The following is a 26,937-nucleotide window of genomic DNA, read 5'->3' on the forward strand; positions in this document are numbered from 1 at the left end:
ATGAGGAAATTGAGAATCAGAAAAAGACAGTCACTTCCTCCAAATCACACAACTAGGTGGTATGAAACACTCTTTTATTGGTTCCAAGGTAAGAGTTCTTTGTCCACAACATATTATTGCTTCCCAGGACTTAGGTCCTGCTTCTCCCAACTTCAAAAAGGTACCTTAATCCATTATAAATTATGCAAACAAAAACATGCTTCCTAGTTGAAAGTACTTTTCTTATATCTCTAATGACCTGCAGCATATACTCCTGCTGAGTATAGACTATAGTAGAGTGTTTTGGAAAGATTCCTGAATCCAAAGTCAGGAGAACTGGATTCAAATTCTGACTCCAAAATTTAGCTCCATGGCTGATGTGTAAAACACCCAATCTTTCTAAGCCTCCTCTGTAAAATGGGGTAGTGATTTTTTTTTTTTCATTCACCACCTCACAAAATTGTGTGCAAAATGCTTTGTAAAGTTAAAATCACTATGGAAATGTTAGTTATTATGATTACAAGTATCAGCATCTCCCTTGCTCCAAGGAATAGTCAATTGGAAGACCTCATTCTAGTCTAAATTTCCCCCTTCCAATTAAAAATGGATTGAGAGGCATTGGAGGTGCTGAAGAAAAAGGCATCGGTCAGGATTCAGGATACCCTTAGTTCTGCTGCTAATTATCTATGCTGCCTTAGGATAACTCACTTCTCTGATTTTTCTGTGTAAAATGAACTTGTCTTTCAGATTCTTTCTGGCTCTGAGTTTATGACTAATTCAGTGTTGAAGGAAAGGATTCGGTTATGACTTTTTCAGCTTGGTGTTGGAACATCTGCTCATTATCCAGAAGGGCCAACCACCTCCTTTCAGACGTAAGTTCAAATTTGAGGGCTATGCTTGTTAAGCTTACAGATCCCTCACTTTGTCACCAGAGGGAGAAGGTAGGAATACAGATTGCTCAACTTGGTCTCAACTTCGATACCCTGGAGGATGCTTAGTATAATAGCAAACACAGGAAAGCTGACTGAGAGCAAAAATACTCCTCTTTTGGGGGGCTATTTAAACATGGGTGGTAGATAGAGACATGGGTAGAGTTGAATCTAGGTGCAGCACTTAGATGCAGGGTGAAGACTGTCCAGTTGTCTAGCATTGATGATGAACGTATCATTTTCTACAGATAGGTATCAGGTAGACAGTCTGTGATTGAAGATGGTTGAAGAAGGACACCTTGGATCCGGGGAAGAAGCATACTGTGAGGGAAGGGCCTGGTCAGTGCTACCTACTCAGGTTTGGCTTCTGTCCCTTTCCTTTATCCCTCATCATGGAAAGAGGCCCTAGAGCTGTTTATTTATAAGACCCTTCATTATCTCCTAGTTCGTTCTTTACCAAAATCCCCTTAATGCTCAGGTCATAGGAGCAGGGCCTAAACTGTGATTTCATTGGCATAGGGAACTAGTAGGCAAGAAAACCCCCTCTATTAAAGCAGATCAGGACTTTCACTAAGAATGACTAGTTTTAACTAGTTGTCTAGAGCAAAGCTTCTTAAGTTGTTTATATGCGGTGCCACAGCTGAATGTGAAGGTCATGAAATTATGATTTATTATCAGCAAATGTTTGATTTTCATAACTATTTTATGTTTACCCAGGAATGCATAAAAATTTCTTGAGTTGAATGTGGTCTAGAGTGGACAAAATTCAAGAACCCTTGGCCTAGAGCCTTGAGAGGTTAAGTGGCTTGCCCAGAACAATGCAGGCGGTACATATCTATCTGGGAAAGGACTTGACTGGCCTCTTGGGTCTTTTCTTTGTGAACTTTGCTTGCTACCTTTCTTTAGAGCTCAGCTGAATATGCTCCAGCTCAGAGACAATGTGAGATACCCCCAAATTTAAAGTCATCCTCACATTGAAATCCTGATTCTGCTCCTCACTGTGGGGTCACTTCCAGCAAATCATGTAACCTCTCTAGGTCTCAATTTTATCTCAGAATCTTTTCTTAATTCTGAATCCTATAATTTTTTTATTTTATTTTATTTTTCAACATTAACTTTTCACAGATTTTGAGTTCCTTTTTTTAAAACCTCTCTTTCTCTCTCCTCTTCAAGAAGGCAATTAATCTGAATATAGGTTATACATGTATAATCATCTTAAACATATTTCTACAGTAGTCATGTTATGAAAAAAAGAATCAGAAAAAGGGGAAAAAGCATGAGAAAGAAAAAAACAAACAAAAAAAATTTTTAAAAGTAGAAATAGCATTCTTTGATCTACATTTGGATTCTATAGTTCTTTCTCTGGATGTGGACAGCATTTTCCACGATGAGTCTTTTGGAAATGTCTTAGATTGTTGTGCTGCTAGGAAGAGCTAAGTCTATTACAATTGATCATTGCACAATGTTGTTGTTAGTATATACAATGTTCTCCTGATTCTGCTCCTTCACTCAGCATCAGTTCCTCTAAGTCTTTCCAGATTTTTCTGAAATCTTACTGCTTACCATGTCTTAGAGCATAATAGTTGAATCCTATGGTCTTCCTTCTTTAAGAAAATATTATTAATCATCCTTCAGGCTTCCAGACTTTATTATTCTTTCCAGACTTAGAGCCCAAAGAGCATGTAAAACTTGGTTCTTTCATTGTCTAATTGTGAGTCTTGTCTTTGCAGCCTGGGAAGCAGTAATTTGAAATCTCTGGTCATGCTCACATGTAGGTGGACTCAATGGACTCTTCCAACTCTTTGAGTTGGATCTTTGAGGATCCCTTCCATCTTTAAAATTTTATGACTCCTTGTTTCTCTAGGTTCCACTCCCTTGTTTTAGATCAAACCTTTTCCTTCACCCACAACTCTGGGCAATAAAGTCAAGCACAATAAAATGAAGTATACCTGTAACAGAATTGTGTTGCAACCAAAATTTTAGCCCACCAAGAAAATTTGGGCAGCTTTGCCTTTTTCCTGGGGTCAGCAGGCTCAGTGAAGCTTTTGCTACCCATTTGAAGATGTCTTAAACCAACAAAAGCTTTCCTAGTCACTCTGCTCCCTTTGGACTTCCCAGGTAATTCCCTTTCTTCCTTAAATTCACACCAGTCTCTGTCATTCAGCTTTGGATGTGCCCTGCCCAAGATCATAGTCTAGACAGAGGATGAGGAAATGCAGCACCTTTCCCCCAACAGTGGAAAGGTGAGAATTTGTCCACTCAGTTTTCTTCTTCTCAATCTACAATCTAGTTGCTCCTCAAAGCTGTTTTTGCATATTACATATTTTTGCATATTGTGCAAATTTGCATATTGAAACCCCTGTAATTGCAGATGGTGCATATAGGCTCCCCCTTCTTCTTTGATAGAATACACTGTAGATGCCAAATGTTGTTGTTTGTCTTTCATTCTCAAAGAGGGCTATGACTTCAGGAAGATGATATTAGGGCTTGCAAGTGAAATGGATTTAAGTGAGGCACTTACATCAAATTATTAGAAATAATTTAGCCAGTGCCAAAGTGGAAAGAGATCAAGATTAGGGAATCAAAAGAAATGAATTTAGATCCTAAATCTGAAATTTACTAACTCTGTTACTTATTTTACCAAGTCACTTCCTTCTGGATTAAAAATCCAGAGTAAATTTCCTATACTTAATCCAGAGAGATTTGTAAATAAGCAACTATATAAATGGGAACATTTCTTTCTTTCTTTCTTTCTTTCTTTCTTTCTTTCTTTCTTTCTTTCTTTCTTTCTTTCTTTCTTTCTTTCTTTCTTTCTTTCTTTTTTCTTTCTTTCTTTTTTTCTCTCTCTCTTTCTCTCTCTCTCTCTCTCTCTCTCTCCCTCCCTCCCTCCCTTTCTTTCTACCTCAATAAAGTTCATATTACCCATGACAACTTTGTCATAAGAAATGTTGATCAAATATTTGATTAGAAAAGGAGTTGGTACCCATTGTGTTTGGAAAGGGAAGAATAACCAATACACGCCTGGAGCACTGCCCAAGTACTCCTGGAATATCTGAAAGACTGAGAGGGAAACCTTAAAGTTAGGTTCTCTTATAAAAGATTTATGGAAGAACAGGGACAAGAATCCCAGAATGAGAAATGGTATATAGATTTCCACTTTTGTGTATCAATTGAAATGTCAATGGATCTACATTAAAACTCTTTCATCTAATATGTCTATTCTTCATGCATTGTAGATGCTAACCAAAATGGAACTCTTTGCTTCCCTAGGATATCCAATCTTCTTTCTCCTCTATACCTGCTTCTTTTCCCGCTTCATTTGTTATTTATTTATTTATTTATTATTTTTTGCTGAGGCAGTTGGGATTAAGTGACTTGCCCAGAGTCACGCATCTAGGAAGTGTTAAGTATCTGAGGTCAAATTTGAACTCAGGTCCTCCTAACTTCAGGGCTGGTGCTCTATCCACTGAATCAAACAGCTGTCCCCCATTTGTTAGTTTTGTGAATAATACATCCTTTAAAGCCCAGATCAAATATCAGTTCTCTCTACCTCATGGGGAAGTACTTTCATTTTTTGTGTTGGTATTTCCATCACTGAGGGCAGGACCTGGAATAGAGTATGATCTTAAAAAACATATATGAGAGAAGATCTTTTTGCAGTGGCAAAGAATGGAAAACTAAGGATAGGTTCACCAATTGGGAAATGGCTGAATAATTTGTGGTATATGAATGTAATGGAATACTGATGGGCTGTAAGAAATGATTAGCAAGTAGATTTCAGAAAAACTTGGAAATTGATTGTATGAACTGATGCTGAATGAAGTGAGCAGAACCAGGAAAACATTGTATACAGTATTAGCAACATATGATGATTAGCTATGAATGAATTAGCTTTTCTCAGCAATATAATGATTAAAGACAATTTAAAAAACTCATGATGGCAAATACTATCTACATGCAGAGAAATAACTGTGAAGTCTGAATACAGATCTAACCATATTTTTTTCACTTTTTGTTTGTTGTGGTTCCCCCTTTCCCTTTTATTCTATTTCTTCTTTCACAAAATGACTAATGTGGAAATATGTTTTATACTATTGCATATGTATAACCTGTATCAGATTGCTTGCTGTCTTGGGTGGGGAAGTGAACAGAGGGAGAAAGAAAAATTTGAAACTCAGAATCTTCCAAAAATGAATGTTGAAAATTGTCTTTATGTGCAATTAGAAAAAATAAAATACTATTAAATAAGAAAAAAAAGAAATATATGGATTTGAATTGAATCAAAGCTTTCCTTGATCTCATAAGTACCTTCCCATGCATAACTTACTTTGTCCTTATTTTGTACTGCTTCATTGCACTCATGTAACCCAGTGAATTAATTTTTGTATTTGTCTTATTACTAGCACTAAAAGGGGGAAGTGCTATCATCAAAAGAGGGCATCTGCTCTGAGACTTGTGCTTATAAAGAATAGGGGCTTAATTGTTGAATGAATTCATGAACTCATTTAATTGAAAGTTGAGAAATTACTTGTCCAGGTCATAGGGAGTTGATTGATGAGCCAAGTACAGCCTGAAGGTGCTAAAGGTAAAATTAGAATGCAAGGGGAGAGAGGGAAGAAGGGGCTTCCCAGCTTTCTAACTACCCTTTCCTACCTCTTTTTACTCTTGTAGGTTTTCTTGGCCACTTGAGTGTATAGAATTCCACACATTCTATTCAGATTGTATCTGCAGTCATTTTTGAACCCAATCTTTTGGATCCAATGGTTCTGGGGGTGATCTGAGACCAGGAGGAGAAGAAAACAGAATTGAAGTCAAGGACCCATAAGAAACATGACCAATGTCTTGAAGTTTCATGCCCACCCTGGAATCCAGAGTTACCAAAGGTGGACACTAATGGGGAGCTGGGGCTTTACCACATTATTAGAGCTGTGGTCTAAATATTTGGGCTGCTGTGTGTTCAATGAAGCTTTCACAGAGTCTCAGTACTGGTTGCTCTGTGGCGTGACCACCCAGGCTTCCCCCAGCTCCCGTGGCTTAGTATCTGGCCAGGTCAGCTCAGAAAAAGCAAGGCCTGCCCAATAAATGCTCTTGAGCACACAAGACAGCTGCCCTCCGCCCTAGCCCTATCCATTGTTATTCTCTAGGTTGGAAGGAGCGATCTACAGGAGAAGGGGGGTGAACAAGGGTGTTGAGTAGTCAGTAAATGGTTGTGGAAAAGTTTAAGTTATCCCTGCTCGCTTTTGCCTCTGTCTTCTCCTTCTCCCTGCAATTCCCAATGGAGAATGGCCCCATTTCAGGACTTTGCCCTTTGGGACCATTCCCAAATTGGGGCAACATTTTCACATCCCTGCCATGTTAGATTGCTAGTAACCAATAACCTCCTATGGTGGTCAAACCTAATGCCCACCTCTAATCCTCCATACATTTTCCTACTTCTTTACTCCTCTATGGGGGCATGGCAAGAGAGATCAAGTGATTGATTGGTTCCCAGGCTGCAGAGACAAGACTCACCACTAGACAATGAAAGAACCAAATCGTACCTGCTCTGAGACCAAAAAGAATAATAATAATAAGAATAAGCTGATTGCTCTTACTTTCTAGAAGTAAGAATAAGAAGACCATAGGAATGTGAGAGGGGGGCTGTTTCAGGGACTGATAACACCTAGGGAACCCACATATGCAAAAATGTTTGTGGCAGCCCTTTGTGTAGTGACAAGAAACTGGAAGCTAAGTGGATGCCTATCAATTGGAGAATGGCTGAATAATTTATGGCATACGAATGTTATGGAATATTATATTTTATAAGAAACGATCAGCAGGATGATTTCAGAGAGGCCTGGAGAAACTGACATGAACTGATACTAAGTAAATGAGAAGAACTAGGAGATCATTATATGTGGCAACAGCAAGATTATGCAATGATCAATTCTGATGGAAATGGTTCTCTTCAATAATGAGATGATTCAGGCCAGTTCCAATAGTCTTGTAATGAAGAGAGCTATCTGCATCCACAGAGAGGACTGTAAGAACTGACTATGGATCATAATATAGTTTTTTCACTCTTTTTGTTGTTTGCTTGCATTTTGTTTTCTTTCTCGTTTTTCCCCTTTTTAACCTGATTTTTCTTGTGCAGCATGATATTTGTGGAAATATGTATAGAAGAATTGCACATGTTTAGCATTTATTGGATTACTTGCCGTCTAGAGGAAGGAGTGCAGGAAAGGGAGGAAAAAATTTAGAACGCAAAATTTTGTAAGGGTGAATGTTGAAAATTATCCATGTATATGTTTTGAAAATAAAAAGCTTTAATTAAAAAATAAAAGGGATCTTAGGACATAGAATAAGCTGGAAGCTATCTTAAAATATGGAATTCTGGAGCTGGGTGACTCCTTCAAAATTCAACTCCTTAATTTCACAAAAGGAGAGACAGAGACTCAAAAAGGGAAAGGCACTTGTTCTAAGTCACAGAAAGAATTAGTAGTAAAGTCAGGAGTAGACTGACCTCTGAAGTCAAGGAGTCAAGGACCAAGGGGTCCTTCCAGTATACTAAACTTACTTTCAAAGAAAAGTCAAGAGACATGAGAAGAGAAGAGGAAAGCATGGTTCTCAAAGCTCCAGCTCAACACCTCTCAGGAATAGTATTGACTTTTCCTGGCCCAAGCCTGAGGACCTCACTTCCTCTGGCACTACTCCTCCTGGAGCTGGCTCAATCTGACTATGGCTGACTTCCCGAAGCCTGACTATAAAGAAGCCCAACCAGCTACTTTTTGGAGGATTTTTAAAAACAGTTGAACTAAGGATCTAGGACTCTTAGTGAGATGACCCTGAAAGTCTAACTAAAAATAGCTGCATTCACCAACCGAAAACTTCGGCTGGCGAAGCTTTGAGTTATGAAAGGAGATGGACAGGATCTGAATCAAGCCTTTCCTCTCAGAAAACAAAAAGATCAAACCCAAAGAAACTGGGAATGTGGGGCCACTAGGTCCTCTAAAGCGGACCTGGAACCTTCACCTCAGCCCTGAGTGGAGGCTGCTGAGCTGGTCAATGGTTTCCTGTAATCACAGGTTGAACAAAGCTTCCCAACTCTAAAATATGAGTAGGCTTAAGTGCAGAAAGGCCTGAAGTCTGGAAACCTAAATCCTTGTCCTGTCTCTCCTAGTAATTGATTTCAGGACCTTGGGCAAATAACTTTTCTTTTTTGGCCCTCAGTTTCCTCTCCTGTAAAGCAAGTGATTTCTTTCCAGCTCTGACAACAGCCAGTTAGCAGATAAAGTTTAGTTGGAGGAAGCCCTCTCTGGGTACTTGGACTTTTAATTGCATGTATGTAAGCTGGGGACAAGTTTTCTCATTAGCTCCTCCCAGGGATCCATGGCTGAACTCCTGGATACTGAGGCTTATAAACCCCAGTTCCTCGAAATACTGAGTCCTCATAGGCCTTCTCTCACTGTCTACACCCTGATCCTCCATCATTGCGCTACACCCTCTCCCTCTTTCTGCCTTCCTGTGCCCATCCATGGCCTTATCTCCAAAGGTCTGGGGCTTTTCCTAGCCCAGGCCTGCCTCCTACTCTCTCTCTTTCCCTCCCCCTGTCTCCATCTTCCTTATTTGCTCTAGGCTTTGGCACCTGCTCCACAGCTGATGGCTTTTAGAAGTTGGTTGAGACTGTTGCTGTTTGACTAGAATACAGTCCCTTGGACAGTAGTAGAAGTTGAGGATGAGAAGAAAGGAATAGCCTGTGAAGAAGCAAAGAAGATGGTCTGCATTTGCCTCTACCTGGAGTTTCCCTAGCTCTCCAGGAGCGAGACCACTAGCAAAAACTCTTAAGCAGAGTTTGTCTTGGCTGCTCCATTCCCTCATCCCACCCTTCCAAGAGCTAGACCCTGCCTGTCACCTGAGGTTCTCGGACTGGGGCCCAGTGGGATGGGAGTGAGGAGCTGGCAAGAGGAGGGAAGCAATACAAAGAGGTGCCTTTTCAGGCTCAGACTCAGTGGATACTAGGGAGAAGGAGGAGGTGACCTGGGCAGCAGCAGAAATTGCTTTCAGCTACTAGAGAGAGAAAGGAAAGCAAAGGGAAGCAGGGCCAGGTGCTTCAGGCACTTGGGATTACTATCCATTTTTCCAGGTTACATTTCAGTTCCTTTGGGTGATCATACCCTTCATAAGCACCTTGAGAATAGTGCCTCAGTTGTTTATCCTCTTTCTGGAGTTTCTGAACACTGAACCACAAATCCACAAGTTCAATTCCAGGTTAGGGCTTCTTCTTGACCATCGTCAGCAGAGCTAGTGATGGGAAAACGGGTATGGGACAGAAATGGAAAATCATTGTTCATTCATACTTTCAATTATTTATCTCCAGTTGTCCTGATCCATATCTTGCCTATTGGACCTAGGTGGCTTAGAAGAAGAAAGAGTGGTGATTTTGTATAATCCAATTCACTTTCATGTAATATCATCACCTCCCAGATGTCATGGTTCTTTTTGAAAATAAAAGACAAACAACAACAATTATTTATTAAAACCCTACTGAGTTTAGAGCCCTGGGTTAGATGTGGTAATCTATGAAGTTAGGATAAGACCCAGGACTCCCCTTTTGTCTCAGGTTTTGTCTCAGGATTCTCCCTTTGTCAAATTCCTGTGATCCCTATTTTAGTAGACTTCTACTCTAGTAGAAATCTAGCTTCTTGGAGTCATCTTCTCTGGGAAAGCCACTAATCATCTGATTTGATTTCTTAAACTACAGCAGACCCAAAGTGCAGGACTGGAGCTTTGGACCTGATATTCTTGATCGACAGCTCCCGTAGTCTATGTGCCCCTTGAAGCAACTTATGATTTCTTGGTTAATGTTATTTGGAATCTAGACATTGGATCCAGTGCCACCTGGCGTATTCCAGTACTTGAGGCAAGTGCAAAAGGTCTTTCCACTGGGAGCCTTCTTCTAAAGAGGACATAGAATGTGCCATCATCTCCCTGGCAAAGGGTACCATGAGGAACCTGACCATCCACCATCCATGAATGTAGCTGTCAGTGTCCCTGAAAGTACCTACTCTTTGAAGGTCCAAGCACCTCATGTTGCAGTTACAGTGATTGATTGGCAGCCTGATGGTGAGCGGCTACAGTGACTGCCCAGGCAAGAAATCAGGGTGCCAAGATCTACTCAGTGGGAGTGTAGCACTGTGATGGCTGCTCCCCGCATACGATGGCATTGTCTGTTCTCCGAGCATGTTAGTCCTTCCACCTTATGCAACAGTATGGCTTTCCTTTTCAGGGCCTATTGTGCAGTGAGTAAAGGCTAGACCTTATGAAGGTGAAGGCCTCTTTCTAGGAACTCATCCACTGTCTTGTCAGGCAGTCTCTATGCACCTCCCATAGCTTCTCCACTTTTTGCCTTTTTGGTTACTACTTAGGCCCCCTTCTCATTTGTTCAGCTTTCACTGGCTCTGTCCTGCCTGAGCTGGTCTCACCCACTCTTCATTTTTCCTGCTTCCTCCTTTCCCCACTTAAGTCCCTTTTCCCACGCCTACAGAAATTTAGACTCATTCAGACCAGGTCTGAATCCCTTTATTCCCAGGTCAGATTTGACAGCTCAGGCCTACACATCAGGTTTTCCTTCTGGCCCTTTCCATCTCAGCCCAAACTCAACTCAAACCTCCCTTCTGCTAGATGGTCCTAGGCTTGCTTCAAACTCTGGACCTTTTCTGCATATGGATTCTGCTTCTGTTGAGTCTACCTGCTCTGTCTCATCCTGTTCAATTTTCTCTCTAGCATCCTCTTTCTCCTTACCAAACATGAGAGTAGATTGGGCTGGGAAAGCTGCGAGAGTGATAAAAAGTCACATAAATGACACTCCTGTCTGACCCCCACCTCTCATTCTTAGTTCTCTGATTTCCACTGATGCCAACGGCTAGATGTCAGCCCTTGTGAATAAGAGCAATTGGATTCCTCTGCTGTCTCTGCAACCAAAACTACTGCATCAAACAGCAAGAGTAGCTCTGATGAGACACTTGCTCCAAGAAGCTGAGATTTATTAATAGCCTTCGATGTATTGGTCATACTAAGCTGAAAAACACCAGTCATTGTCCTTAAAAAGTTGCTCCTTAATAAGTGTGTGTATTCTTGTTCCAAGATTCTCCATAACTCTATTTGGGATTTTCTTGGCAAAGATATTGGGATAGTTTGCCATTTCTTTTTCAAGCTCATTATATAGAAGAGAAAACTAAGGCAAACAAGTTGAAGTGATTTGCCCAAGATCATGAAGCTGATACATGTCTGATACTGCATTTGAACTCAGAAAGATGAATCTTTTTCACTTTAGGCTGGCATTCTATGTACTAGCTGTCATATATATATACACATATAATCATTCATTATTTTTCTTTTGGAGTATGTGTATTTGTCTCTGCATTAGGCTATGCACTCTCAGAAGGCAGGGTGCATGTTTTAAACTACTGAATTCTGATTAGTTCCTCCCCCACGAACACAATAAATCCCACTTTGTGGAAGATCCCACTAGATATGGAATGTAAGCGCAGACCCCCAAAATAAGGAAATATGGGAGTATCTTAGCTACCAGTGGAGATCAACACCCTGCAAAAGATGAGGAAGGCTTCAAGTCCTATAGGAAGAATGAGATATATGCAAATATACAAGGTAATAATAACTCAATGTTCTGCATCACTACATTTTCCTGATATGGTTGAGAGGTTGTGTAAATATATAAATATTTTACAAGTGAAGAAAGTTCACAGTTAAGCTAAAGTCAGGACTAAGATTTAAGCCCAGATGTTTTAATTGTCAACCTAACACTTTAGCTCATCATCAAAATGTAAATCTTAAGTGCTTTAAGAAACTGGTCATGAGGGCAGCTAGGTGGTGAAGTAGATAGAGCACCAGCCCTGAAGTCAGGAGGACCTGAGTTCAAATGTGACTTCAGACACTTAACACTTCCTAGCTGTGTGACTCTGGGCAAGTCACTTAACTCCAGTTGCCTTAGGGGAATAAAAGTGATTGAAACTGGTCAGGGGAGAGAGAGCTCACTTTCTTTCTTTCTTTTTTTTTTTTAATTTTATTTTATTTAATAATAACTTTAGGGGCAGCTAGGTGGTGCAGTGGATAGAACATCAACCCTGAAGTCAAGAGTACTGAGTTCAAATTTGACCTCAGGCACTTAACACTTCCTAGCTGTATGACCTTGGGCAAGTCACTTAACCCCAATTGCCTCAGCAAATAAATAAATAAAAAATAATAATAACTTTATATTGACAGAATCCATGCCAGGGTAATTTTTTTTTTTTTACAACATTATCCCTTGCACTCGCTTCTGTTCCTATTTTTCCCTTCCCTCCCTCCACCCCCTCCCCTAGATGGCAAGCAGTCCTATATATGTTAGATATGTTGCAGTATATCCTAGATACAATATATGTTTGCAGAACCGAACAGTTCTCTTGTTGCACAGGGAGAATTGGATTCAGAAGGTAAAAATAACCCCGGAAGAAAAACAAAAATGCAAATAGTTCACATTCGTTTCCCAGTGTTCTTTCTTTGGGTGTAGCTGCTTTTGTCCATCATTTATCAATTGAAACTCAGGTCTCTTTGTCAAAGAAATCCATTTCCATCAGAATACATCCTCATACAATATCGTTGCCGAAGTGTATAATGATCTCCTGGTTCTGGAGAGCTCACTTTCAAGTCAACCTCTCCTTTGGATAACAGTTCAGGGAAAATTGTGGATTTTATTAGTCAGAACCTTTCTTCTCTCCTAGCCACTGATCACTGTGCAGAAGGGATCCAGGACGGTTTGTACACCTATGGCTGCAGAAAGGGGTATCCTCTCCACCAGGATCAGAGGCTGATGGCTCCAGCAACTCTGTTCTGCTGAGTGTTCCAGTCAGCAGGAGGGTGTCAGCTTGCCAGAAAGACCTCGCTGCTGTTGCTGCCAAGGCTTTGAACAACGGTGGGTAAGGGAGGCATGAGTGCATTCAGGTGAGTTTTTAAGAATGGGGATGGTAGTGGTAGCAGAGAAAAAGGTGGCTCGGAGGAGAGAAGAAGGAGGAGAGAAAAGAAAGTGTCTGAAGAGATTTGAGATGAGGAAAGGAGAAATGACAGGGGTGGAAGTGAAGATGAAGAAAGAACTTGTTTGGAGGAAAAGGGGAGGCCTTTTCCTTTGCACTAGGGAAAACTGTGACCTCCCGGAGTAGAGGCCTGAGAGCAGGGAGTCTAGGCCTAAGGGCAGGAGCGGAGGTTGCTCCTCTCTGATGGGGGTGGGTTTCTGTTTCAGCCCCAGATCACTTGCAATGGCATGTACCATGATTGTGAGGGTCAGTGCATGAGTTCGGTCAACTCTTACAGTTGCATTTGTCCCGAGGACCGGCAGCTCCAGGCTGATGGGAAGAGCTGTGAGAGCCAGTTAATTGGGGGGGGGGGGGTGGAGGAAGTGGGGGGTGGGCCGGAGGAAAAAGGGGGAAGAAAGGAAAGAAGAAGGAGAGTGCACGAAGGGAAGTTCTCCCTAGAAAAACTATTTGGCCCTCTGCGTTCTCTAGGAGGTTCCAACTGGCATCTTCCTGACCTGTCCCACAACTGCCTTTTTCTGCACAGGATGCCGGGCGGGCCATGTTGATCTGGTTCTGGTAATCGACGGCTCCAAGAGCGTCCGATCCCAGAACTTCGAGCTGGTGAAGCGTTTTGTGAACCAGATCGTGGACTTTCTGGACGTGTCCCCCGAAGGGACACGTGTGGGACTGGTGCAATACTCCAGCTGCGTGCGCACAGAGTTTCCTCTGGGCCGCTACGGAACCGCGGACGAGGTGAAGCAGGCAGTGCTGGCCATCGAATACATGGAGAAAGGCACCATGACTGGGCTGGCGCTGCGCCACCTGGTGGAGCACAGCTTCTCCGAGGCGCAGGGAGCTCGGCCCCGGGCCCAGAACGTGCCACGTGTCGGCCTGGTCTTCACGGATGGCCGCTCCCAGGATGACATCTCGGTGTGGGCGGCCCGGGCCAAGGAGGAGGGTAGGACCAAGGGGGCGGGGCGGGCGATTCAGGGCTGCGTGGTAGGGTTATCCCGAAAAAGGGGGAATCGAGTCGTAATGAAAAGAGTCCTGGTATCTGACGATATGGAATATCGAGCTAATTTACCCAGGTGAACTTAGACAAGTCACCTCCCCTCTCCAGCAGCCAGTTTCACCACGCATGAAATGAGGGAGTTGTATTAGACCTTCCAGCTCTAAATTCTGTGATCCTCTGGATACCCTCGCAGGGAAAGGGTGTGTATAGACAGGGAATGTCGCCTGTCCCCAGGTCAGGGACGGGAGCTTACTTCTTTGAAGTCCTGGTTGCGAAGGTTGCCGCTTGGTTCTGACCTCAAGTATCCCGGGTCCTCAGGCATCCTCATGTACGCGTGGGAGTAGGCAAGGCGGTAGAGGGAGAGCTGAGGGAGATCACGTCAGACGTCCTCCCCAACAGCACGTCTCCTATTCGCCTGACTTCAGCACTATGACACATGCTGGAGAACTCGAAAATCAGCATCTGTCCGGGTGAGAACAGCCTTCGGAAGGAAGAAGGGCAGCCAGTGTCAGTCCTAATTATCGCTGCCCAGTGTTCTTCTCTTCTCTCGGGTGTAGTGAAAAACGCATTAGACCAAAAAGTCTAGGTCTGTCTCTAACTGGCTCTGACAACTTAAGCAAATCAGTTTACTCTTTTCTAAAAACGAAGGCACTTGGGGTTGTGCTTGATGTTGGCATAGGGTGGCAAGGGCTCTGAATTTGGAGGCAGAAGATGTGAATAAGAATCCCCACTCCCCTATTTATTATTTGTGTGAGCCCAGAAAAGTCACTTCAGTTAATCAATCAACATATATTTAGTAAATGCTTGCTATGTGCCAGGCACCGTAGTCCACTTTCCCTAGGTTCAGTTTTCTCCTCTGTAAAATGAAAAAGTTCGATTTAGATGATCTCGAAGATCCTATGTGTTATTCTAAAGCTTCCCAGTCCTAGGTTCAATGGACTAGGATTTGGGGAGGGGATTTTAGGGGAGCCATTTTTGCGTGGCCCAGGATCTGTCATTTCTTTGCTGCCTCCTCCTAACCCCCACTGCCCCACGCAGAAAATAGAATCTAAGGGATTTCCAAAGGCTTTCCAAGGAAATGCTCTAGCACCGGAGTGAGCCTAGGAGGAGGAAAAAGGACCAGAAAATTTCCACTACCATTGACCTAGGTGTCGGCTCGATTGGAGGACCTGGAGAATCAGTTGGCCAACCAGAAGTGGCTCAACTACAATTCGGATCCAGGCCTGTTTGTAGCCTTTTCAGTCCCTTCCAGTCTCTCCTGGGGACAGACCCATTTGTGAAGGCAGCCTATACAAATGGGCGAGCGTACTAATAAAACACTGGAGATCCTTCTTCCCCCGCATTTAAGCGCTTCCCTGACAGCTCCACTCGCAACAAGCCTTCACTCTCACTTTCGGGGAGCTGACTCCAACTGGCTCAGATCCAGGGCCTTACATTCACCGTATATTTATGTGTTACTGCTCTCTCTCTCTCTCTCTCTCTCTCTCTCTCTCTCTCTCTCTCTCTCTCTCTCTCTCTCTCTCTTTCTCCTCTCCCCCCTCCTTTTTTTTTTTTTTTCAAAGACCTGATCTTATTCCAGTTGCCAAACCCAGCGTCCGGCCTTACTATTCGACCACTCTAAAACAAGCGGCTGGACTTTTCTGCTCATTCCGCACTTCACAAATGTAGAAAAGGGGAGTCTAGTCCCCGCCTCTAACCAGACTGAGCTGCTCGGCGCCGGGGCGTCTCCCGGAGAGAAAGGCTCATTGTGCTGGGGGCAAGCTGTCGGGGCCCCGTTTCCCAGCGTTTTGTTTATTCAACAGAGAACAGATGACTCCTTATGAGTTGGACTGGGGTTCGGGGGAGAAACCTGTGGCTTGGGAGAGGCAAACGGGAAAGGGAAAATTCCCTCTCAGTGACCCCTAAGGGAGCCTGTAACTGTTAAGATATCCGTCTGAAACCCATTAAGTTTTCTCCACTGCAGGTTACCACTCAGAAAGAACTGAAGTCTGATTGTACGAAAGGCTACTGAATAGTAGACAAAGAACACTGGGACTGAAATCTCGGCTCGAATTTAGGGTGCACCACTTGCTAGTTGCGGGTCGTTAGACAGCCCACTTTCCTTCTTCAGCTTCGATGTATGCAAAACGAGTTGATGGAATGTCAGATGATCTTTAAGGTGCTTTCTGGTTCCAGATGCTATGCTTTCTCGCCTGTAAGCAGTTCTAGCTTTTTTCGCTACAACTCACCCTGCTTTGCGCATCTTAATTGCCCCAGGGTCTGTTTGCTTCTCAAAGTCCTGCACAATGCTCTGGAGATTAGTCCATGACCAGGTGAAAGCAGCTGAACTGTGCAGTTTTTGGCTCAAGAACTTTTAGCAAACATTCACACTCGCCCCCCACATTCCGTTCCTCTTAGAGAAGGACTGAAGTTTACTTACTTTTTACCTTCCCCTGGGCTGTGTAATCATGGGTCAAATTCTAGCCAAAGGAACTGGTTTTAGGACTGGATTTCAACTGTCTTATTCCAAGGCCCCAAAGACCTATTGGGAGCTCTCCTGTTATCGAGGCTTAACGTCCGGCTGAAGGTCCGAGGTAGTTTAGGGTCCCCAAACCCAGATTCCCGCATTGGTCCTTTTCCTGGAGGACAACGTCAAAACCTAATGAGGAACTGGTGATTTTTTTTTTTTTTTTTGCCTTTGTCTGAACTGAAGTTTAGGAATTCTTTCACTGTCATTAGGTGACGAAATGAACTATTGTTTGGTCCAGCCGAGCCGGAGCTTTCAAAATCAGAACTTCCAGATCAGGAGGAGAAAAAGGAGTGTTGAGTATCTTGGCAAAGGGAAAAAGAGAACAAGTTTGTTCTGGACTCTGATATTTACAGTCGAGTATCCCTCCCCCATTTTCCCATGGCCAGTTGACAAATTTAGAAGCTTCAATCTTCTGTTCTCTTTCTGCAAAACTTTGATTTCTTTGGTGTTGGGAACACCCAGTGAGACAAATCCTCTAATGCAGCTTGGTACCTATTTATGCAATTCATAGTTTTAGAGAGATGCCTGAGTTATTGCGAAGTTGTCCAAAGATCATCTAGTCAGTATGAGTCAGAAGCTGCTTTTGAATCCAGCTCTCTCAGACTTCACCCATTTGCTATTTCAGTCCTGCTGTTTCTTGAAAAGAAAGTAAACAGCACAAAGAAGAGTGGATTTGGTGTCAGAAAACTGAGTTTGATGGAAAGATGTGCCGCTAGCTTTAGGAAGGCGCTAAGGCATAAACTTTCTATTTCTGGGCCTTATTTTTCACCTCTGTAACTGAGGGAGTTGGACTAATTCTTTTCCAGTTCAGACACTTTGTCTTTTCCAGCCCCAGCAATTTACTCTCTATATTCCAAGGTTCTTTCCAACTCTAGAGGAAGTCAATCTTTGAGTATCCCTCAAATATGATTAGAAGTTTTCTGCACCATTGGCTGCTGGTGAGCCAGGTTTGTCTACCAAAGAATTGGTTAATTGTTATCTGCTTGAAGTTTTCTATTAGTCCTATCCTTAAACCATTTCTGGCTGGACTCTATTTGGAACTTGATTAGGGTAGGACTGAAGTAGTAACTTTTTATTTTTCCAAATACATGCAAAGATATCAACATTCACTTTTTTAAAAAATTTAATAACTTTATATTGACAGAATCCATGCCAGGGTAATTTTTTTTTTACAACATTATCCCTTGCACTCGCTTCTGTTCCGATTTTTCCCCTCCCTCCCTTCACCTCCTCCCCTAGATGGCAAGCAGTCCTATATATGTTAGATATGTTGCAGTATATCCTAGATACAATATATGTTTGCAGAACCGAACAGTTCTCTTGTTGCACAGGGAGAATTGGATTCAGAAGGTAAAAATAACCCCGGAAGAAAAACAAAAATGCAAATAGATTACATTCGCTTCCCAGAGTTCTTTCTTTGGGTGTAGCTGCTTCTGTCCATCATTTATCAATTGAAGTTCAGTTAGGTCTCTTTGTCAAAGAAATCCACTTCCATCAGAATACATCCTCATACAATATTGTTGTCAAAGTGTATAATGATCATTGTTCTGCTCATTTCACTTAGCATCAGTTCATGTAAGTCTCATCAGTCCTCTCTGTATTCATCCTGCTGGTCATTTCTTACAGAACAATAATATTCCATAACATTCATATACCACAATTTACCCAGCCATTCTCCAATTGATGGGCATCCATTCAATTTCCAGTTTCTAGCCACTACAAACAGGGCTGCTACAAACATTTTGGCACATACAGGTCCCTTTCCCTTCTTTAGTATCTCTTTGGGGTATAAGCCCAGTAGTAGCACTGCTGGATCAAAGGGTATGCACAGTTTGATAACTTTTTGGGCATAATTCCAGATTGCTCTCCAGAATGGTTGGATTCGTTCACAACTCCACCAACAATGTATCAGTGTCCCAATTTTCCCGCACCCCCTCTAACATTCATCATTATTTTTTCCTGTCATCTTAGCCAATCTGATAGGTGTGTAGTGGTATCTCAGAGTTGTCTTAATTTGCATTTCTCTGATCAATAGTGATTTGGAACACTCTTTCATATGAGTGGTAATAGTTTCAATTTCATCATCTGAAAATTGTCTGTTCATATCCTTTGACCATTTATCAATTGGAGAACAACATTCACTTTTGCAAAACCTCATGTTTCAAGATTTTCTTTCTCTCCTCCCTCTAGACAGCAAGCAATCCAATATAGGCTAAATATGTGCATGAGTAGGGCTGAAGTAGTGGGGACAGAGGCAGATCCATTTGGCATTTGGCCTGAGCATTTTGGAGTAAGAAAAGTTTTGGAGTAAGGAAGGAAGGAGTAAGCTACATGCATGGCATAGCAGGAATCCTAGTGACCATCTCCAGATATTTAGTGGGGAAATAATATATCTCTGTTTCCATCCAGAAGTTTTTCATTTTTTCAGGTAGCTGCCATTAAGAAAGGCAGTGACTTCATGTTAGGGAGAAGGGAGAATGAGCTCAGCATAATACTTCAAATAGGGACTGGGCAGATGATCTTTAAAAATCTTTTCTTATTCTAAGATTTTAAGAATTTATGAGTTTTAGATTCTAAGTTCTAACTTCATATCAAGTTCCATTCAGGACTATTAATCTAAAATTCTGTGAGTATGATTCTGATCCTAATATTGTGTGATTCCAACTTCATCTGATCCAAAGATTCTCTTTCTCAAGTTTATCATTCTATGGAAGGATTGTTGACACCCAGAGGGAGCAGGGAAAAGAGAGACCTATTGGGAGGTCTCATCTTCTCTATCCCTTTCAGTCTCTTTGTCATCAGTTCTCTCCCTATGAGCCTTCAGATTTCTCAAATGGTTAGGTTTAGAACAGAGGCTGTCCCTATGCCTAGAGGTCCTGTTTTGGTACTGGCTTCCCCCATAGTGAGCAAGAATGGGAACCTTATCTCCATATTTCATGAACAGAAGAGTAGTTGGGTCAGGAAAAATAGGAGACTGGAAATCATGCTATGTGCATAGATTAGATGAAAGCACTAGGGATATTTTATATGAAAGGTATTTGGGAGAGTGGGGTGGGATAGACATGGCAGTTTCTTCAAGTACCCAGAGAACTGTCTTGGGGAAAAGGGAATTGATTGGTGCCAGAAGGAAGAACCAGGACAAGTGAGTAGAAGTTAGAGAAAGGCTAGGATTTCCTCTCTTCCCCCTTTTTGTTTTCTTTTTTTTCCCTGGTTACACGTGTACATTAACTTTGTAATATACACAGTTCTTTATGAATCATGTTGGGAAAGAAAAATCAGAACAAAAGGGAAAAACCATGAGAGAAATAAAAAACAAGAAATAGGAAAAAAAGTGAACATAACATGTATTGATTTGCATTCAGTCTGTGAAAAATGAAAGTCTTTTACAGAGTCTGGATTACTGCCTGCTTCCCAGGAGTCTTGTAGAAATGTTCCTGTTTCAGATAAAGGAGTTAGACTAGACCACCTTGCTGTTGTTTATTCATTTCAATTGTGACAGACACTTTGTGATCCCCTTTTGGGATTTAATTGATAAAGTTATTAGAGTGGTTTGCCAATTTATTCTGCAGCTCATTTTCTAGATGAGGAAACTGAGGCAAACAGGGCGAAGAGACTTGTCCAGAGTCATACAGATATTCTGATGCTAAATTTGAACTCTGGTCTTCCTGACTCCAGTCCCAGTGCTGTATCCACTGCACCACGTGGCTGCCTAGATGGTTTTAGGGATTATTATCTATGAGATTCTAAGGTTTTAAGATCCCAGACTCTAAGGTTCTAGAAGTCTCTAAGTCCAAGATCTTAGCATTTGACAATTCTTTGGTCTGCTACCACCTTGATAATCCAGACCATAAGTCCCCAGCACCCAGGCAACCTAGGTGAACCTAAAAGGCAAGCCCTTAGAGAAAGTCTCTTCTATCTGTCTTCTTGCCTCCAGTCCCATCCTTTCATTATAGCTGGGCCCCTCTTAAAAGTGGGACAACATCTGATATCCACATCCCTCTGAAGTAGGGACTTAATTAAAGCTTTTTATTTTCAAAACATATGCATGGATAATTTTTCAACATTAACCCCTGCAAAGCCTTATGTTCTAAATTTTTCCTTCCTTCCCCTCTCCCCTAAATGACAAGTAATCTAATATATGTTTAACATGTTAAAACATATATTAAATCAGAATTGGTCTTTTTAAAAAATTGATTTAAAATTTGATAACTATTTGAATATATTTGGTTTTCCTTGAATTCTTATGTTTTTTATGCTATGCATTTAAGAACATTCTTCTGAGAAGTCCCTAGACTTCCCAAAAATAAAATGTTAAGATTCCCTACTTACAGAGGTATCAGAGGAGAAAAAAGTGATTCTCCCAGGGTGGTTCTATTTTAACATAGGAGCCTTAGGAGACTTGAAGGCAATGGGGATGTACCTGGGGAAGGCTATCATAGAAACCCTCAGGGTATATATGATTTATAGTTCTATTTCTCCTTAGTCTAAAATTCCCCATAAATCATATAGCTAACATGTAGCATGGGGTAATATGAAGGGTCCTGAGAGCTCATCAGCAATGCAAGAAAGATAGTAGAATGGAATTAATATAAGAAAACTTAGCAGAGGTAAGTTTTGAGTACAAAATTTAGGGATAGACATAAATTGGTGAAGTAGGGGGAGGGTGCCTTCTGACTAGTCTAAAACAGAGAGTATGAGAAGAAAAAGTGACATTGATCAGGGACTTTAAAGGTCTAGAGAATATCCCAGTTCTCACCTATCATCACTTTGGCCTTCACTAGGACTTCAGACTTATTCCTTTCCATGATCCATACCTTTGCCTTAATTCTTCTCCAGGGAACAATCTAGACAGATTGAACTGACTTAGGTATGTATAACTCTAGTTCAAAATAAGGAAGGCAATACCAGCTGGAGTGTTAAGAGTCAGAATTATTTTTTTCTTCTCTCTTAGATCCTTTATTCATATCTAAGGAATTAATGAGTGCTAATAATTTACAGTAGGACTTTTCCTCAGATGATTTAAATTATAATTTAGGGCTACTTAAGGAATGAAATTCTAAGTTGAAATTTTTGCTCACCAGTGTGGAAACTATTTTAGGGAAGGACACTGGGATCCTCCTTGGCTTGAAATATCATCATTTATGCAATTACATGTCATATTTAAAGCTGTGGACTTAGAATCAAAGACTGGAATTCAAATTCTGCCTTACACTCCTTATGTACTGGGTATACCTTGAGTAAATCATTTAATCTGTCTTTTTTAAAGAATAGTATTTTATTTTTTCCCAATTATATGTAAAGACAATTTTTAGCATTTATTTTTTACAAGATTTTGAGTTTCATATTTTCTCTCTCTCTCTTTGTCCTTTTCCTTCTCTTTTTCTAAAATGGTAAGCAATTTGATATAGGTTATATATTTGTAATTATATAAAACATTTGATATTAGTCATAGTTGTGACTAATATGAAAGAAGAAACATAATAAAAGGAAAAAACATGAAAAAATTATTTATTTATCTTAATTTCAGTTACTTCATCTATAAAATGAGGATAATAATAGTAGGAGTTCACAGTGAGATTCAAATGAAATGACATGTAAAGTTCTTTGCAAACTTTAAAGTATTAGAGAAATGTTATTTGTTGTTTTTCTGCCAATGGAAACTGCTAGCCTTGATCTCATAGACAGAGATAAGGTAATGGTAGGAATTTGTCAGTAAATATTTAACAATCAGGTCTCTGAAAAAAGAATGTAACCATGACACATTTAAAGTTTAATCTATGTCATTCACATTTTTTCCACTTTCTTAAGTCTAGACAATGAATAACCACTAAATTGAACCCTGATTCCTTACCTTTGCTGATTTCTGAGATGTAAGTGTTCACATTGAAAATTTAACAATTGAAAAGTCAAAGCTAGAAGGAAACTTAAAGTCATGTAGTCTCACCTCCTTTTATAAATGAGGAAACAGAACCAAAGAGAAGGGAATTTCAGTTATCAACTAGCAAGTGGAGGAATTGGAGGATGAAGAACAATTTTCATTTTAAGGTTTGTAAGGTATATAAAACACTTTTCTCCTTACTACCTGGTGAAAATAGATAGGTAGTGAAAGTTTTATCCCCATCTGCAGGAGATAGACATATCAGACACCATCAGACACTGGTACCTGTGACAGAGAATGTTGGGGCTTGCTCAAGTGCTCTCCAGGAACCTGAGGAAAGAAATGCCTCAAACCTCACTCAGATAAAGTGTTCACTCTGGCACTGGGTCAACTCAGAAACTTATGGATGCACATCCTTGGGGTGCCTGGGGAGAAAGGAAGGGATACATAAAGGAAAGAGAAAGAGGATACAATTCTACTTGATCCCAGAGACAGAATCAGCTGGAGGCAGAGAGGCATTACAGGAAAATACATTTTCACTATAGAAAGGAAATCTTTCATAAATGAAGCTACTCAACAATGGGATGAGCTGCAATGAGAGGTAGTGAGTTCTCTATCACCACTGGTGCTTTGTCTAGACTCTCAGGGATCCTCAAACTTTTAAAATAGAGGGCCAGTTCACTGTCTCTCCGACTGTTGGAGGGCCAGACTATAGTAAAAACAAAAACTTTGTTTTATAGGCCTCTAAATAATGAAACTTCATAACCCTGGGTGAGGGGGATAATCATCCCTCTGCTGCCACATCTAGCCCGCAGGCCGTAGTTTGAGAACCCCTGGTAGAAGATAAAAAGGATTTGAGGATCTATTTGGCTTTAAATCCTAAAATGGTCTATCAGAGTCATGTTAGGGGTAGAATCATAGAATCTTAGACCTAGATTGTTCAGGGATCTCACATGTCCATCAATGCAACTCTCTCACTTTACTGATGAGGAAACTAAGACTGAGTAATTAAATGACTTGCCCAGGGTCACACAACTAGTAAATGTCTGAGACAGGATTTTAACTCATGTCTTCCTGATTTAAGTCCTAGGATCAATCCACTCTATTATGTTGTTTTTCAAATTCACTTTGTGTGTGTTTGTATAACATATACATGTAGACAGATAGATAAACATAAATTAAATAAACACAGGGAGAGTCATTGGGGGTGGAGTGGTTGGGAGAGTAGGAGGGTTGTTGTCGATTTTGAATTGATTTCATGTAAAGGAGCAGAGATGCAACGAGGACTCTTTTTGCTTGGGAACAAAACAAATTAAAAAATTTTTTTTTCCTCAATAGTATTTTATTTTTCTAAATACATGTAAACATGGTTTTCAATATTCATTTTTGTAAGATCTTGTAATGACCGCACTAGCACTCCAGACACCCCAGAATCAGCCAGAGTCAGGATAAGCAAAAGTCCTTAGTCTTTATTCTTGGTCTTTAGACATAGGATTGAACAGGATGGAAGCAGAATCTCCGCGTCTGCCTTCTTCCTCGTCTACTGCAAAGAGTGACCCTGGCTAGTCTTTCTCCACCCCCTAGTCCCTCCTACAATCCTCTGTATACACACCAATCATTGAGCCAGCACAGGATAGTGGGAAGGACCATTTTCCAAGCATATGCCCATAGAGTATTGTCCAATCAGTAATTAGCCCTAAGTGCTTGTACTGACCTCAGTGCAATGACTCAAGAGTTTCAGCCCTCTATAAGATCTTGTGTTTCAAAATTTTTATCCCTTCCTTTCCCACCTCAAGCTTCCCTAAGACAGCAAACAATCTAATATAGATTATATATGTACAAGTCTTTGAAACATATTTCCATATTGGGACAAAATCTTCCACCTTAGCTCTACACCTTATGATGCCAGAATCTTTTCTCTCTCCTGGGCCAGTCTGGACCTGTGCTGTCTATAGGCACCAGAAGAGTTCTAGGTCAGTGCAGGATAGAGGGCAGGTCTATGGGATATCAGCCTAGAACAAGGAAGGGTCTAGATCTCTAATCTCAGGAGTACCCAGAAAAAACTAGTGTCTGTGGGTAAGGCCTGGATACTCCCACTTAGTTATTGCTTTGTATAGAAACTTCAGGTATTTGTTGACACCAACATGGTCTGTAGCCAAGGAATTAGGTAAGTGGCAAATGCTTAAAAGTGGACTATTCTAAGTGGATTGTACAGTCTAGGGTCATCACTTTGGGGACTTTAGCTTGGGTATAACATATTCTTCCCTTTTTGAAAATTCTCTGTCAGCACACACACAAAACACGATTATTGTATGGGTAAAATTAGGATGAAAGTCAGCCTTTGGAGAGTAGTAGGGGAAAAGGAAGAGAAGGAAAGGCAAAGGACAAGTCTCTTATGGTTGGTTTTGGTGATGGCTGGGGGATTATAAGTGTATATAATAGAAAGGGGGAGGGAGCCTCCACTATAACAAGAATAATCATCATTATAGCTCACACTTCTATCGTGTTTCCCCGATAATAAGACACTGCCTTATTATTTTTTGGACAGAAAAACACCAGAGGGCTTATTTTCAGGGGAGGGCTTATTTTAATGAACATTGACAGCAATTTTAATAAACAGGTAAATGTGAACAAAAAAAAGGACCTTTATTCAATAATGATCATGTCATCTTCTTCAACAACATCGTCATAAATGTTCATATCCTGAATTCCATCCTGGATGTCTTATGCCTCTATTTCCTTCAGAAGAAGTGGACCCAATCTGTCATGTCCAGCAATATAGTTCTCTTTAAATGAACATGTCTTGTCCAGGTAACCTGCTCGTAATGCCTTGGCGACACAGATATCAGTAATTTTATACCATGACTTCTTCACCCAAGTCACGACTTCTTGCAGACAGGGCTTCACAAAGTTTCCACACTGATTTCTTTCCATTCTATTTTCAATGTAGTCATTGACTTCTGTGTGCAAATGGTCCTTAAATGGCTTGTTTATTGCAATATCAAGGATCTGGAGATAGGCAGTCATTCCTGCAGGAATCATTACTTGATCTATTCTTCTCTCTGCAAGGAAGTTCTTCATTTCTTTAGCGCGGTGAGTGCTGGCTGAGTTCTTCTTTTATCCTCCATCTGCCCCCTGAGTTCTTCTTTTATCCTCCATCATGCTCCTTTTATCTTCTACCAAGACCCCTCACTCCCGCTTACATACTGGGTTTTTATGTTGTCCTGCCTCAGCTCTCCTCCATGGCACTGCTCTCAATGGAGCCAGCAAGCAAATCACTGGGGAAGAACAGGATGACGCTCTCACTGCTGCAGCTCTGATTGGATGCAGCTCGGAGCGCGGCATGCGTTTCACCCGGGGGCAGGGGGGAGAGGGGAATGGTGCATACAGAGGGCACCGTAATGTAGCGTGTAGCGTAGGGGATCACCTTCATTACTGTAGCAATTTCAATAGGGCTTATTTTCGGGGGAGGGCTTATTTTAGAGGAATCTTACACAGTAAGGGGAGGGCTTATTTTTGGGATAGGTCTTATTATCGGGGAAACACGGTATAACACTTTTTAAATAAAGCTTTTTTATTTTCAAAACATATGCATAGATAATTTTGCTCATTCACCTTTGCAAAATCTTGTGTTTCAAAATTTTTTTTCTCTCTCCCTTCCTCCCACTCCCTTCTCTAAATGGCAAGTAATCCAATATTTGTTTTATAATACTTTTAATAACTTGTAAAGCATGTTCTTCATAATGAGCTTGTAAGATAAGGATTGATAAGACAAGGATTATTATTTTCCTCACGTGGAATTAAAGTCACCAAAGATGTTACCTTGACTAATGTCACAAGACCCATAAATCTTAGAGTTGGAATTTGAATCCAGGTTTGCCAACTCCCAAACCAAATGTTTCCCATGCAGCTGAGACACAAAAGCAGAGAGTGGTGATATACTAATATGCAAGGGATAATATATACAAATCCAGTCAAAGTAAGGCCAGAATTGTCACAATCACTGCTCTACTAGGCAAGGGAAGAAGCCAGGCAGAATCATCAGCCCTGGATTATCTTTGCTGCCAGTTACAAGGTGAGACAAGTATGATTTTTGTACTGCCTTTCCTTACCCCTCCCCCTTCCCCCCCCCCCCCCCGGAATTCAGGATATTGTTAGTTGTGAAATCTATGTTCTAAGTTCCCTTCCACCTTAGCTCTACACCTTATGATGCCAGAATCTTTTCTCTCTCCTGGGCCAGTCTGGATCTGTGCTGTCTATAGGGAAGCTGGGAACATGTCCAGAGCGAATATATATCAATGTACCAAAGTAAATCGCCCAACCAATGTGAGGGGGCAGAAATAGCCTTGGGGCTCTCAGGTGTTGCCTAAACATTTGTGACAAAAGTTATATTGAAGCTACAAACCTGACTCCCCAAAATTCATTTGACAAAGAAACAGGTAGCAGATACTTTTTACTCTTGCCTATTTTGGGAGGGAGGTCTTTTTCTTCTCTAATCTTTACAGATTGAAGGCTAGTTAGGGCATCTAGGACAACGCCATACAGTAGGGGAGTGAGATTCGGAGAAAATGGGATTCTTTTGA

The 26,937-nt window shown here is 41.2% G+C and overlaps 1 pseudogene; it reads left to right on the top strand.

Moving 5' to 3' along the window:
* The first annotated feature begins 8,276 nt into the window (after window positions 1–8,276).
* LOC127546552 (matrilin-4-like) lies at window positions 8,277–14,553 on the top strand (annotated as a pseudogene).
* The last annotated feature ends 12,384 nt before the right edge of the window (window positions 14,554–26,937 follow it).

This window comes from Antechinus flavipes, chromosome 2, assembly GCF_016432865.1.
Source record: "Antechinus flavipes isolate AdamAnt ecotype Samford, QLD, Australia chromosome 2, AdamAnt_v2, whole genome shotgun sequence".
NCBI classification, from domain to species: Eukaryota; Metazoa; Chordata; class Mammalia; order Dasyuromorphia; family Dasyuridae; genus Antechinus; species Antechinus flavipes.